The sequence below is a fragment of the Cricetulus griseus genome (assembly GCF_003668045.3).
Source record: "Cricetulus griseus strain 17A/GY chromosome 1 unlocalized genomic scaffold, alternate assembly CriGri-PICRH-1.0 chr1_1, whole genome shotgun sequence".
Taxonomy (NCBI): Eukaryota; Metazoa; Chordata; class Mammalia; order Rodentia; family Cricetidae; genus Cricetulus; species Cricetulus griseus.
In genome coordinates this window covers 139,755,115-139,768,467 of record NW_023276807.1, presented here as the reverse complement: position 1 = coordinate 139,768,467, position 13,353 = coordinate 139,755,115, and the positions used below count along the sequence as shown (strand labels likewise).

The following is a 13,353-nucleotide window of genomic DNA, read 5'->3' as shown; positions in this document are numbered from 1 at the left end:
AGGGAGGGCAAACTTGATTCTCAGGAGCCAGTACTAGGATTTCAGATGTTCTCACTCTGTTCAGGAGATAGCAGGATTGGGTTCTCAGGATCCCACAGCTAGTGCGAGATGCACTCCTCATCTGAAGATTTTTGCATCCTTCCTGTCTCCCTTTCCCGCTTTCCTCAGTATAGGATGTTTGGGCTCAACTCCTACCAACATTTAAAGGGAAAGGCGCTTAGAGGAAGCCAAAGTAGGGAAGACTTTACGGCTGTCTTTCTCTTAGCCGTCCAGGGAGAGTGATAATAGGTAAGGGGCGTGCAGTCTTGCCCTTTCTTGCCCAATCAGAGACACAGGAAGATGTCTTTCAACCAATAAAAATAAAGTTCGCTTTCCGGAGGCGGGAGGGTGAGCTTTGACTGCCAGTTCTCCAAAGCAACGTTGGAGGCGAGGACAGAGAGTGATTAGAGGTAGGTCCAACCCGGGGAAGGGGGCGGGGCGAAGGTGGGGAAACTCTGAGCGGCGGGGGGGCCGGCCAGTAGAGGGCGAGGACCACTGTTCCTGGTGTAGTGCTCCTCGCCAATCAGGAAGGCGAGGGGGTGGGCGGGGCAGGGAAGGGGTGGGCAGAGCTCGCAGCACCGCCGGGCGCCCGTCGGGCTCTGGGAGAGACAGAAATCCGGTTAAAATCAGAGTCGGAGGGAGGTTTAACCACGGATCGGTCCCGATCGGATTATTCCTTAAAGGGGACGCGCCATTGTCAAAGAGAACGAAGCCTGGGGCCCGAGGGCGGGGACCGGCGGCGCTGGAGGAGCGAGGCAGCTGCACGGGACTGGGGACCTGGTAGGTGCTGCCTGGGGAAAGGCGCTTCATTTCACTTTCTCTTCCAGCGCGGGGGCAGGCGCCGGGATGCCGGCCGACCGTCGGCCGTGGGATCCGGGGTCCCTGGCCCTGGCCGGGCTGCCCTTCTTGCTGCGAGCCGCAAGGCAGGCGGACTGAGGTGGGCGGCTGCGGCGCCGGCTAGGGAGGCTCCTAACGGACGCGGGCGCGGCGCAGAGTCGGGGTCAACCGAAAGCCCGTCGGAGCTGCGGCGGACCCGTGGGGAGCACCGCGCGACCCGCTCTGCTGCGCGCCTCCTTCCCGGCCCGCGCCCGGCTCTGCCCGCGTGCCCGGCTGCCCTGGTGCGCGCCGCCGTCTCCACACTCGCTCCTGTCTTCCCGCGCGCCCGGTTGCCCTAAGCGCGCGCCCTGCGCTTCTCCCGGCTCCTGCTCCGTTCGCACGCCGTGGGTTCACAGAGGCCCGGGAACCGCCCGGCGGGGAGGTGGCGGCAGACGCTGCTGCAGTGTCGCGCACCCGATCGGGCTGAGCGCGCCGGCAGGCGGCCTCGGGAGGAAAGGCGGCGGGCCCGCGCGGCGCGCCGAGGTTGCCGGCCCGGCCGGGCATTGTCCGCGGTCCTTGGCCGCGTCTCTCCGCCCACTGCCCGCGGTACTGGGAGGGGTGCGGACTCGGGCGCAGAGCCCGCTCCGCCCGAAGCGACGGCGCACCCCCGGACCCGCGCCTTCCGGAGCCACGGTTGGCCCTGCGGACTCCACAACCACCGCCCGCGGCCGGGCCTGTGCAGCCCGGGCCCCCAGCTCGCCGGGCCGAGCTCTGCTGTGTAACTTTTCTTTGCTTTTGATGGGAGTTGTTGCTTCCGGGCGGCAGGTTCTCCGGGCCCGGCCGATCCTAGTTTCTTGCATCTGGAGAGGCTGATTTCTAGGGCAGCCTGGGGCCTGAATGCTGTCGGTCCTACCTACCGTTCCAGCTTTGTTCCTCGCTACCTACAATCGCTTTTCTTGTGGACTTTCGAGGATACGGAGCAGCTAAATCCCAGGCTGTGGTTTTAAAAGAGGGGGAACTGGCCGAGGGGCAAGCTCTCTAGACAGCTAAATTTGCCTCAACCTTTGAACTAGGGAAAATATTACCCGGACTCTACGCAGAAGCTTTTTTGGGAGGGGAGAGGGAAAATAAAGCAAGACAGGTTACCAGAGCGTGTAGGATTGGGGAAAAAAATGAACAACTTCTGATGGAAATAAAAGTTGGTTCTATAAACTGCTATTCTGCCTAGCAGGTGCCTTCCATAAAGTTGATCTCTCCTACTGAATGCAGGCATTGTAACGACGAGCAGGCAGGCAGGCACTCTTTCTATTGGTAAATCAAATAAGAGGTCTTTGCACTGTGAACATTATCCCGGCGTTGAACTTGTCAATACTTGCAGCAGAAATCATAGCTAGAAACAACACATCCCTTGTTAGAGTCCTTATTTAGAAAAGAATGTTTTCATAAGCCTTCATTTTGACAGTTTCTTGAGCAATGTTTTGTAGAGTACTTGGAGGCAGCAAGTTGCAACCTTATAAAGGAAGTAGCATCCGGCGTGTTATTCTTTGGTCTTATTTTTGTTACTTATTATTAGAAGTGGCGTCCCGTCCTGGTTTCCTTAAACTCTGTTACAGTATTTTGCAAGGCACTTTGCAGGAGTGAATTTGGTTGAGACACCTGGCCTATTTTTTTCTTCTCCTTCAAGGAAATGCAGATTTTAAAATTTGTTTACCATTAAGCTACTGCCTAACAACTTTGAATGAATGTTAAAAGTTCCTGATGTCAACAGTAACTACACCAGAAATTATATTTGGGAAACAAGTCCAACTTCACACACTGATACTTGAGGGAGAATTCTTTGCTCTGTTACATAGGTTAGGAAATAAATTCACAAAAAACTGACCCTTCATTTTGATAATATCCATCATTGTTCCACCTTATTATTTTAAATCTGTGCTAATTATATCAGGCAGGTATCTGGGCATAATCTTCCTTGCTCATCAAAGGAAGTAGATGTTTAAAACATTTAAAATTTCCCATATATATTAGTGGCATATTTAAGACAATAGACTTTTTTTTTTGAAGACAAAAAATGTTCAGGAAGAATTATCTTAGAAATGCCTGTGCTTTATCCTGGACAACTTGTGTTTATCTGTTTTCTGGGTTCTGCATACATATTTCTAAGATAATTTTGAGTGTTAGACTGTGCATAAGAGATTCTTTGGAGAACTGGGATTGTCCACTCCCTGCACTGTTTCTGTGCAGATCCAGTGTATGACTGCATACCCAGTAGGAGGTCTTTTGGACAGAAAAAAAGATACTGTCTTACAAAAGCTGTGGAAGATACTTTTGCCTCTAACTGGTACAAGCAATGCAAATATGGGTTTCCACTGAGTATCTTCAGACCTGATGAGGTAATTAATGTCAGTAATAATTCCTGCACTAGGGATTGAACTCAGGCCTTGAGTGCTAGGCAAATACTGGGCCACTGAGCTAAAGTCACACCTTTCCCTATTCCATGGGGGCGAGTGTGGGGTGGGAGAGGTGGGGGGATATTGTTTTTAAACAAGATTATACCAGTGAACAAAAAACATACAAAGCTATCTTAGTCTATTCCTTGTTGGTGCCTAAAATTGTGATTTAATTTTACAATACCTGTTGGACAGGTACCTTCTTCAGTGTCAGTCACATATGTTTGAACTAGGCTTGATTTGCCATCAGTGTCTGCCGAGTACCTACATGTTTAAGGATGGGGAGATAAAGTAGAAATAGATGACAATCTTGTTCCAGTGACACGGAAATCATGGGTAAAGAAACACTGAATGGAAGAAACCCAGATGGTGTGGGAGAGTTCCTGTGGCTTTAGCACGTTTCATTGTGTGTATTAAAGTATTTTATGTAGAGCATTTTTGGATGTGGACTGGGTATGTATGTGTGTTTTAGCTGTAAATATCTGAAGTATTTTGGGGGCATCAGAGCTTGAGCTGTGAATTTAGCTGTTACCCCACAGGGTGGGTAGGTGCCATCCATCCCAAGTCCATCGTATCACCTTGTCTTCAAGTCTACCCTCCTTCCCCTTCATCAGAAGTGATTTCCCTTTCATTCTGGACATGTAAAGTGCTCTCACAGAGCAAGCCTTGTTCTTGTCTGTTAGTTCAGTATGGGCTCCTGTATATTTCCATCATTAGATTGTAGAGGTCAGCAGAAGTTAGAACCCTAACATGTTTACAACTGCCCAAAGTACCTGGACAGTTTTATTAGCCCACTGATATTCTATAAACCAAGAACTATAAAGAATACCTGCTTATATTTGGAGGAAAGTATTGATGTGGGTTTAAAGGAAACAGTTTTCCTTATCACTATAGTTGTTTATCACATGCTCATTGATAAGAAAGAACTGTTTAGAGACTAAGAATGTCTGGTAACACTGCTCACTCACTACACCGCAACCCTTGTTAGTGGGCTATTGTCTGTTTTTCTGATTTTTGTTCTTTTATTACAACCTCAGGGCTATCTTAAATGATTTCTCTTGAAAATTTTAGCAAGTTGGGAGTGAAGGAGAATAATAATATTTATGTAATCCTTATGAATTCTCTAGGCTCTATAATTCGGCTTTTTTTTATTTTGCCTTGGATAGAAGGTTGCCATTGGTATGTCTGTGTTCAGGATGTGGACATAGAATAAAATAACAATCCGACCAACTGCAGTGTGCTGGAACATTTTCCCTGCCTTTACCCTGTAATGTTTTTTTTTCAATATAAAAGAACATGTTTATTTATTTATTTATTGGAGTACATGCTAAGCATAATTTCTTGATTCATGTAATCTTTAGAGAGAACTTGAGAAAATTGCTTTATGGCTTGTAATTCACTCTTGAAGTATCCCAGAGAGAAAAATGCAGATTTGTTCCTAATCGGATATGGAAAGGGTTTTGCTCTTAACTTCAGGCAGCTCATTAGTAGGTGAGTCTATTGTTCTACTAGCTTCTTTAAGTGACTCCAGAGAAGTTTTCTAAAATAGAAAATCCAGCTGCCAGCTGAGAGGGAGTCTCATCATGGAAAGTCTCCATTCATTAGTAAATTTGAGGAATTATGCCTGCTGTGGAGGCCCGGGGCTGGCACTGAGGATTAAGTCAAGTCTGCTAGTCACCTATTTGGTTATGGCTCTGAATGGCCACTGTCAGGGTGTCCTGGCAACCCCATCTGGCCTTCCTGGCTGGTGGGTTCAGCTGGGTGGTGCTTGTTGAATTAAACCTGTGAGCCCTGGACTTGTTTTGTGAGATTTCAAACAATGCTGTTTCCTTTGGGTAGGATTTTTTTCTGAAATTCTGCATAGACATGTCTTTCCATTCATTCAGAGAATACCATTGTGTGACTGTATCTAAATAAGCCCTAAACAATATGGGCTAGCAACATATTTCTTTTTAAGTTGAGACACTAACATCAATCAGTGCTTTTGTAACCATTTTTGAACTTTCTTTTTTCTGTGAAGATACTTTTGAAAATTTTTTGCGTTAAAAATTCATTGTGCGGGCTGGAGAGATGGCTCAGAGGTTAAGAGCTCTGGCTGCTCTTCCAGAGGTCCTGAGTTCAATTCCCAGCAACCACATGGTGGCTCACAGCCATCCGTAAGGAGATCTGGTGCCCTCTTCTGGTATGCAGATATATATGTAAGCAGAATGTTGTATACATAATAAATAAAATCTTTAAAAAAATTCATTGTGAAGTAGTGGTGGCGCACTGCCAGCACTTGGGAGGCAGAGGCAGGCAGATCTCTGTGAGTTCCAGGCCGGCCTGGTCTGCAAAGTGAGTTCCAGGACACACGGAACTGTTACACTGCGAAACACTGTCTCAAACAACAAAACAAACAAACAATACATTGTGAAGTGTTAGACTTTACACAGGGGCCTTCCTTGCCAGCTCCCCTTAACATTTGTAGTCATAAGGAAAAGAGTTGAATTGTTCTGAAACAAGGGACCATGAAAATCTGAACAGCCAGCCCTGGGGAACCTTCTGACTGAGGGTAGGTCCTAGAGCTTGATGATAAGGTAGCAGTTTTGATTAGTCAAAATTTGTGAGGTGGCTCAGTGCTTAAAAGCATTTGCTGCTCTTGAAGAAGAACCAGGTTGGTTCCCAGCACCCTCATGGTGGCTCACACCATCTGTAACGCCAGTTCCAGGGGATCCGACACCCTCTTCTGGCTTTAGTAGGCACTGCATGCATGTGATGCCCTGACGTTCAAACACTCACACACAGAAAATAAAACTAAATCTAAAAAAGAAAAAAATCGTGTGGCGTTACAAAAAAATTTAAAACTTTTTCTGCAGTTAGTCTTTTATATACTGTGTGCATAGCTGGGAGTCAGAGGACATGCAGGAGCATGTTCCATTCCTCTGCTACATGGGTTTGCAGTATTGTCAGGCTCGGTGGCAAACACCTTTGCTCACTGAGTTATGTCTCTGACTCAGGAATTACAAAATTTAAATAACAGCTTTATTGAAATTTAGTTCACACGCCATATTCACCCATTTGAAATTCAGCACTTTAGATTTGTACAACATTTTACCACAGTAAGTTGACAACTTTCTGGAGTCCCATCTTGATTCTGGCCCCCCAGCCCTAGGCAACCCTGATCTACATTGTGTCTTTATATGTTTGGCTGTTCTGGACATTTTGTCTCCATAAAAAGTAACATTTTAATAACTCAGTATTCTGTTCTCTTTCCATGTGTTTAAACCCTAGGATTAGATCATGTGGCTGCTTTTCCTGGAGTGAGTGAGTGAGTGTGTGTGTGTGTGTGTGTGTGTGTGTGTGTGTGTGCGCGTGCGCAGCCAGGTAAAGATGTGCTCTAAAATGAGACTAAATCCTTCTCTTTCCTGAGCCTAGAAAATAATGGGGAAAGACGTTTTGCTTAGGAAAATCATTGGACTCAAAGTTGGCAATCCTTTCTTCCAAGTAAACAGTGTAAGCTTCACATTCTCCAGGCTGGTGTTACAGGGCAGTCGGTTGTACTGGGAGTTCTAATCTGATCCTGCTGCATGTGTGGCATATGTGGTTCAGAACTTGGTTTCAAAGCTTGACCTTGATGAACTTGCCTTGTCATCCATGTTGGGATGATCTTGGCAGCCCTTAGTATGGTTTGGGTGACTGATCACAATGGTCCACAGATGATAACTATTTTTTTTTTAATTTATTTATTTATTTTTGGTTTTTCGAGACACGGTTTCTCTGTGTAACACCCCTAACTGTCCTGGAACTTGCTCTGTAGACCAGGCTGGCCTCAAACTCATAGAGATCCATCTGCTTCTTTCTCCGGAGTGCTGGGATTAAAGGCCTGCCCCACCACCGCCCAGCTGAAAATAATTTTTTAAAATATAATATATTCTGATTCCACTTTCTCCTCCTTTATGTCCTCCCAGATCCTTCCCACCCATCAAACTCCTTGTCTTCTTTGTCTCTTCTTGTTAGAAAGCATACGGGCAACAACAACAGCAAAAAGGCATGAGACACACATACACAAACCATAAAAACAAAATTGGAAACCATAATGTACACCCAAAAGACCAGGAAGGTTAAAAATGCCTGAGCAGAACAATATCAGACAAAAATTCTTCAAAAACACCATTGGTTCCACTTTGTGTTGGCAATCTACCGCTGGGCATGGGGCCTGCCCTTAAGTGGGTTCACGGATATTATTATTCGCCTCTTATTTTCTATCTTAAAAACTCATTGGCTGACATAGCCACTGTTTTGTATGTACTGTCTGTGAAGGCAGAAGATGTGCATGTTATTTTTTGGGAATATTCGTCTTTCCCACTGATTGTGGGTTTCATTGCTTTCTCTTCATTTCTTTGCCCAGTTCTGAGTGGTGCTGGGGATCAAACCCAGGGCTAGTTAAGCACTCTTCCACCTGAGCTGCCTCCCAAGCCCATTGCTTTGTCTTTTGGGGATTACTTAGAATGATCCTTTTTTGAAGAAACCCAGTACTTGCAGGCTGTTGCCTTCCCCATCCTTCCAGGTATGGACAGAGGGATTCTCACCAGCTGCCTCCATTTAGATGCCAGGCATTGTCAGACACACATCTATCTTGGGACACCCTTACTGAAGAGGTGCTAACGTGGTGTTGGCTTGTTTGTTTGAGAGCTGTCTAAAAGTTGATTAAAGGGTGATTAACAGTGTGTTGCTCACTTCAACAGAGTCTCATGTTTTATTTTTGTTTTACACTTTGTGTGTGTGTTGTCATGTTTGCCATGTATGTGGAAGTCAGAGGACAACCTGTGGGCGTTGGTTCTGTCCTTCTATCATGTAGGAGCTGGGGATTGAAACCAGGTTGTCAGGCCTGGTGGTAAGTGCCTTCACCTGCTGAGCCATCTTGCTGTCTTCAGTATCATATTTTAGATTGGGAAACACAAATTTGTTCTTTTTGTTGCTTAAATGGATTTCACTGTAACATTTCAACTTCTCAGAACTTGTTTGTTCTATTTTGTTTTATTCTTATGTTATCTTATTTCTTGGTGATCTTAATGCACAAATTTAGTTCAGTGTGAAAGGATACTAGGAACATAGATATAATTTGTAATTTTCCATTTTATTTTATTTTTAAGAATTTTATTCTATGTGTATGGGCGCTTTGCCTGCATGCATGTCTGTGCATCTGGTGTGCACAATGTCTGCTGAAGTTAAGAAGAGGGTGTCAGATTCTCAGGAACTGGAGTTGCACACTACCTGTAGCTGCTGTCTGGGTGATGTGAACTGAATCTGGGTCCTCTGCAAGAGCAACAAGTGCTCAGACTCCACGACCAAACTGACTTATTTGGAGTGGGCTGGATGGTGTATGGCCATGCCATTAATCCCAGCACTAGGCAGGTAGATCTCTGTGAGTTTGACGCCGGCCTGGTCTACAAATTGAGTTCCCGAACAGCCAAGACTGTTACATAGAGAAACCCTGTCTTGGAAAACCAAACCAAACCAAACACCAATAAAAAAATGGAGGGGGCTGTGAGCCAAGAAATTCCCACCATACACTGTCATTGTTGAAGGCTGGAAAGTGAGTTCTCCTCAGAGTTTCTAGGAACACATCTCTCTGGACATTCTGAGTTTAATCAATGGGACTCTGGCCTCCAGAGTCGTGAAATGCATTTCCGTTGTTTAAAGATACTTACTAGTTCCAAGGTGATTTCTTAGAGTAGTCATTGAAAACTGATTTGGTTCTGTGTGCATACTAGGGACTCAACCTGAATTTATTTTCTTCCTATAAACTGTTTCAAACACACTTAATTTTTCCTTTCCAAAGGATTTGGGGTGCCCTCTGTCTCTGCTCACTTGAGTGCTGGCATCCCATTCCCTGTAGCTCTGTACCTCCATCTCTTTTGTGCTGTTGGTACTCACAGAGCTGTCTTATTTGGAGAAACCTTTGCTTGCCCTGCTTTCAGTGACCATCCTTTTGATGAAGTGGACAGCCTTGTGTGTCTGCAGGCGTTGACAGTTGCATTGCTTCCTAACTCAAATTCTTCTGGTCCAGGTTGATTTTGTGTGGTACTTGGTGCTGGAGGAAGCATCAGTGTTTGTGAGGAAGTTAGAAGAAAATGGGAGATTTGTTCCCTGAAGGATCCTGCTGTAAACAATTAATAAGTAATTAAGGCAGCAAAGGGTAGGAAATGCCTCATGACTGACTGAGCTAGCTGTGGAGGCTGTAGCAGGTTTCATGCAAAGGCCATTTCAGACTAGAACAATGCCTGAATGTCTTAATGAAAGGGATGGTTGGGTGAGGCTCTTACAATAAAGGAACCGGGGAAACAGGCTTCAGTGAAATGGTACACATTATGAGAAACACAGATGCTTGCCACTTAACGTTGCCTTACATTTTGTAAACATGTGGGAGAAAGTTTTGTGAGCTGTCATGTGTGGATGCTGGGACTCCAACAAGAGCAGCTAGTGCTCTTAACTGTTGATTCATCCTCTCAAACCCATGCTGTGGTCTGTATGTGGAGGTCAGAGGGCAACTTGTGGGAGTTGATTTTCCCCTACTACCTCTTGGATTCTGGGGATTGATGTGAACTAACTCAGTCCATTAGGCTTGGTGGCAAGGGCCTCTGAGACATCTCAGGGCTCCACCTACTGAACTATATAAGACTGAGGAAAGACTTGTGGGTTAAACAAAATTACACACTGAAGTTGTAGTCAATTAAGGACCTCAAGATCTGATGACCTCAAGCAGGATAGAGATGTCTTGACTAGGGGTTTCCTGGAGGGGTACATACTGAGTTTTACACATTTGTTACCAGAAACTCTTAGTATGGTTGGAAATGTAGCATAATCTAATCTGGTTCATTAGGTGCTAAGAACGTTGATCACACTGTGTGTGTGTGTGTGTGTGTGTGTGTGTGACCTGCATTGGTGTGTTCACCTATGTGTGCAGTGTATAGTTTAAGTATCAGAGATCAGTATTGGGTGTCTTCCTCTGTTGCTCCCCCACTCAATTTTTCAGACAAGCCCTCTCGCTGAACTCAGAGCTCCTCATTTCCATCACATGGGCTGGCCATCCAGCCTCTGTAGTTAGCATGTCACTGACCCACCACTGCTGGGATTATAGGCTAGTGCCAGCTTTTTACAAGGGAGCTGGAAATCTGAATTCATAACCTTACACTCATACCCACTGAGCCATTACCCCTACTCCACATTGAAGACATATATCTTACAAAATATTTTTGACATGGACTCATGTAGCCTAGGCTGGTCTTAATCTCACTATGTAGTCAAGGATGACCTCCTGCCTCTACTGCCCACGTGCCAGGGTTGCAGGTATTCAGTATTGTGCCTAGTTTGAGAACATTAAACAAAATTATTTACTTATCATTCACACTTGTGTGTGGTGTGTATGTGCTTGAGCATGGGGAGGGGAGAATGTGTGTGCATGCAAGTGAACTCCACTTGTCCTTGTGGAGTTCTGTTCTCCTCTTCCACCTTGTGTGATCCTGGAGTAGAGCTCAGGTGGGCAGGCCTCCACTCAAGTGCCTTTGCACACTGAGCCATCCCACCAGCCCTTAATTACTTTTAAATGAAAGTAGTCCATGAACTATGTAAGTCAGTTATGTCACATTAAATTGCTTCTTTTTGGAGAGAGTATTAAGGTGGAGACAGGAGAATGCAGATGATTCGGTGGTAACTGGACTTCAGCCAGAGACTCAGCACTGTTTCTCTGCTGTTGGTGCAATTATTGGCTAGGCCACTGACCATACAATTAGGGAGAAAATGTGACTAGTTGAGTTGTACCTGTAAAAGTTCATGAGGAATAAGCCTGTGACAAGTGGATAGAAATTTCTAGTGTCATGCTGAAATAAATTATGTGTATTTTGTGTGTGCGTCTCTCTCTTACACACACACACACACACACACACACACACACACACACAAATGGCTGCTGTGCCTATCAAATGTTTGGGCAAAATGAATTTTGTGGGGTTAACTTACTGAAAATAGCAGCTGTGGCTGAAATGTCAAAAGGCTGCATTGCTATTTTGATGGGACACATACATACATGGGTTGAACGACCAGCTGCACAATTACAGGGATGGGGGAAGATGTGGCTGAATACCAGCAGTGCTGGTATTTTAATTACTGTAATAAGCTCGGTGTGGACATTAGAAAGCAATCGACCACTAGAGGGTTCACAGAATGGTAATCCAGACTAAGGGGGAGGAGGAGCAGGGCTAGTGGTACATTGTTCTTGTCTTGAACACAGTGCTGTACATGATGGGTATACTGCATAGAGGCAGCATCTCCAAATGGGCCAGAACACAGAAAACACCATGTTGATGAGGAGACAAAGAAGTTAAACCGTCATCCATTGCTGTGGAAATGTGGGATGGTACAACTAGCCGCTGGAAGGAACCAACTCTGAGTTTCCTCACATGATTCTCCATGAACTTCCCATATGTTTCAGATACCCCACTCCTAGGTATACACTTCAAGGAAATGATAGCAGTTATTCAAACCAATACTGTGGATAGAGTGCGCTGGTAGAATTTGTGTTACAATAGAGGGCACCCAAAATATAGTTAGCAAGGTCATAACTCATTGGCGTGGCTGTTAGCAAAAGACAAGTGGCAGATAGGTATAAATGAGCAAGGGGGACTCTCGGGCACTACAGGTGGGAATGTGTTGGGCACAGTTTTAATAGAAAACCGTATGGGAATGGCTTCTAACAACTGGGTATTTGTTGAGAAGCCAGTATGTCACTAAGTAAAAGTGAAGCCAGTATGTCGGTTTTTGGAAGAGGTGTGTGCACTCTCTTGTTTGGAGATAGCTTGGCTGTCCATTTTGAGATGTGGTCTTTAAAAAATTATTTATTTATTATGTGCATTGGTGTTTTGCCTGCATGTATGTGTCTGTGTGAGGTGCCAGGTCTTGGAGTTACAGGCAGTTGTGAGCTCCATGTGGGTGTTGGGAATTGAATCCCAGCCTTTTGGAAGAGTAGCCATCTCTCCAGCCCTAGAGATGTATATTTTACCTCAGTGCAATTCAGGGTGTCACTAAATAGAGATCAGTTCAGTGGCATTAACATTTATGGACCAAGTTTTTTGGTTTATTTATTTACTTTTAAATAAGGGTCCCACTTAGTGAGGGAATGTATAATAGTCTTTCCCACAAATGGTGCTGAGACACCTGGATTTCCCCATCATAAGAATGGATTTGAACCCCTGCTTCATACTATACACTAAGTAAAAAGTGAACCAGTAACCTCAGGGTGAAATATTGATATTCCTACGAAGAAAACCAGTCAAACTATAAGTTGTGATGACCTTGTGCCAGGCAAAGCCATTTTGACTAAGACCCAAACCACAAGCAGCAAAACATTAAGTTGGTAAATTGGTTTCCATAAAAATGAAAGATGGTTGTGCAGCAAAGGACACCATCAAAGTGGAAAGATGACTCACTGTATAGGAAACAGTGTAAGCCATCACTCATGAGGGACTTGGGTTGAGAAAAAGGCCTGCACAGGTTTGAGCCAGACAGGGTTCTAGCGGACGTTCCTAGACACAGAGAGAGACTTGCACCTCTAAGCAAGAAGCTATACACAATTGGTATCTGCTTGCAAAGGAAAAAGTAGTCTCCCCCAAGTAGTCTCACTGGTATAGTCCCAACACTTCAGGGAAGGCCCCATGCTCAGAAGTAGATGGCCACAACAAAATGAACTCAATGGTATTTTTGGAGACTAATTTTTATTTGTTTTTTTAAGACAGAGAAGGAAAGGGTTTGGAGTTGGGTGAGTAAGGAGGAGCTGGGGGAGGAAAAAGCATGATCAGAATATATTGTATGAATTTTTTGTTTTCAATAAAGAAGACAGAAAGAAAAGAAGGGACCACTTAGGAAGTGAAAGGTAAATAACCCAACTTAAAATGATTAATAATAAATCCCACGGCAGCAGAATTCTTAGTAAAAACCGTGAAATGATGAGTTGGGTGGGTTATTAGACATTTCTGGTCTCGTGGTGGGATTGAGAATTGAAATTCTTCTCCCT

General features: G+C 44.9%; 1 protein-coding gene across 8 annotated transcripts in view; it reads left to right on the top strand.

Moving 5' to 3' along the window:
* The first annotated feature begins 594 nt into the window (after positions 1-594).
* The window catches only part of Fryl (FRY like transcription coactivator), a 229,268-nt gene continuing 216,509 nt past the window's right edge, over positions 595-13,353 (top strand). For all 8 annotated transcript variants that reach the window (XM_035453368.1, XM_035453361.1, XM_035453359.1 and 5 more), the window contains exon 1: positions 595-819. The gene's annotated coding sequence lies outside the window, so the exon portion shown is untranslated. The remainder of the gene's footprint in view (positions 820-13,353) is intronic.